Genomic DNA, 2421 nt, shown 5'->3' on the forward strand with positions numbered 1-2421 from the left:
GCACATCCAAGCAGGACCAACAGTGAGAATGGGAAAATGAGGCTCCACTGCCATACTAGACCCTGGGCCCAGGGCCTGTTAAGTGGACTCTCAGCTCCGGGATCTTTCCCTTTCCAAAAGGGAGCTGTTTGCTGACTTCAGTAAAGCTGTGTGTGTTGCTTTTTTCATATTTTGGTTTTCTGTCTCCTCAGTCCATCCTTTGCCTGTCTCATGAATGAACGTGCCTATTCCCATGATGGTCACCCCACCTGTTATAACATGGGTTCATCTGGCCTCCTACAGAAGTTTCTGAGCAGGACTCCTGTGATCCTCTTTAGATCTCCATCTACTCTCTAATTACAATTGGGTGAAATTCACCCTCACAATTCTCCAGACCCTAGTGAATAGCCAATACCTCTCACCTTTCTGGGATCTACCATATAAACTTAAATTTTGTGCGGTGTTTCCTTTATCCACCCCACATCCTACAGAACACTGCCACTCATTTCAGGGAATTCATCCTCACCCTTTTCCTCCATGGAGACATCTGAAATATTCCTGGATCAAGGGTAAACTTTTCCTAAAAGTTACAAAACACATCTTTACTACAGTGCCAAAGGCTGCCTACCTGCTCTTGGGACAATACTGACATCCTTGGACTCTGTACTGGGTCTGGGCATCTTAACTGCCTGATACCTACTGTCACACTCCTTACCTGCTAGATGAGAATCCCATTATTGGGTCACTTACAGCCATCTGACATCCTGCTATTCCTGATCCTGATACATAATCTTACAACCTTGCCCAAGAATCTATGATCTCTTCAGACACCACAACTGAACCCTCACGGAGGACTGTACATTTCACTGCTCTTACATCCTAACTGGGCTAGTGATGTCTACACAGCAATTCCATGAGAATGGACGCCAGTGCTGGAGAGATGGGCCAGTGGTTAAATACACATGGTGGTCTTTCAGTGGACCAAGGATCAGTTCCCAGCATACACATGGTGGCTAACACTCATCTGTACCTCTAGTTCCAGGGAATCTGATGTCATCTTTGGACCTCTATGGGCACCGAATGCACGTGGTGCATGTCCATACATGCAGAACTAACATTTATACACATAAAATAAATATGTTTTAATGGTCTGAATTAAGTCTTCCCCCTGGAACCTTATCCAACGGACCCCTTTCTTGTTGCACGTATGACCCATCAAAACACTTAGACAAATGTAACCACAAATTCAGCTTCCTGCGTCTCCTTACTCTTCACTTGAAAGCAGTCTGATCAGATGCTGGCCACACAAGCCAGGCTTCCACTTGTATTAAAGCCACAGGGTATAAGGAAATGTCTGTTACCACAGGGACTCTTCAATCACACATCTTCACTCTCCTGTTAACAAGACAAAAAAAAAATCCACTTCTATTGAACCCATTTCCAAGACAAAACACAAAACTCACAGGTGGTTTACTTTCAGCACATCTCATGCAATGCTAAATAAAATGTGAATTTGAGATCAAGGAAATGGCTCATTTGTAAAGTGTTCATCACATAATCATAAAGACAAGAAACCAGATTCCCAGTACTAAGTACAAAGCTGGTTACAGTGCACATGCCTCCAATCCCAGAGGTGAGGAGGTGCAGACTCCAGGATGCCTAGAGCATGCTGGGCTGCTAGTCTAAGAGAATTGGTGAACTCCTCATTCAGTGAGAGAGCCTGTCTCCGTAAAGAAGGTGGAGGGCGGCATCAAGGTGGCTCCATGGATAACAGCACTTGGCTGGAAAACCTGGAAAATTCAGTATAATCCACAAAACCACATACAGGTGGAAGGAGACAAATGAGTCCTCAAAGTTGTCCTGAAGCCTCCACACATGCGTCATGGCAAATGTGAGCCCTCCACACACATGATATTCTTGTGCATACAAGGTAGTAATAATTTTTCTAAATTCAGAAAATAAGGAGGAAAGTGATGAATGGAATCACTCAATTTCAACCTCTGGTCTCCAAAAACATGTGGACAACTTCACACATACCTCTATTCATATAAACACATACACATGCACAAACACACAATCTCAGATCAATCAACTCTGAGAATCTGCTTGTGCTGAACTATCACCCTAAAAAGAACATACCATTCTCAGAAAGCTCTTCACATTCCCTCCCAGCCCAATGAACAACAGAGTCCTCACAGATAAGAGAGAATTCAACTGGTAGTGAGAAATGGAAAAGCCTTCGCTCCACAACAATATTGCCCAGAGTGTGAACCCTTCTTTGCAGTGGTTTTGGTTCCCCATTTCTTTCCTATCTCAACTCACTGCTTTGTGGGAATGACTCCTTTTCTGCCTAGATGTGGTCACATGCCAGAACTGCCCAAGCCCCAACTTCCCATGGGAAAATCACTCCTCTGTCAGCTAACATGACCTACACATTCACCA

The 2421-nt window shown here is 44.2% G+C and overlaps 1 long non-coding RNA gene across 1 annotated transcript in view; it reads right to left on the reverse strand.

Annotated features, from left to right (window-relative positions):
• Positions 1–333, reverse strand: part of LOC115070517 — a 7874-nt gene extending 7541 nt beyond the window's left edge. The window contains exon 1 of the long non-coding RNA XR_003849670.1: positions 249–333. This is a non-coding gene — a long non-coding RNA (uncharacterized LOC115070517). The remainder of the gene's footprint in view (positions 1–248) is intronic.
• Between the last annotated feature and the right edge of the window lie 2088 nt (positions 334–2421).

Source organism: Nannospalax galili, unplaced genomic scaffold (assembly GCF_000622305.1).
Source record: "Nannospalax galili isolate Female #2095 unplaced genomic scaffold, S.galili_v1.0 scaffold1597, whole genome shotgun sequence".
NCBI lineage: Eukaryota > Metazoa > Chordata > Mammalia > Rodentia > Spalacidae > Nannospalax > Nannospalax galili.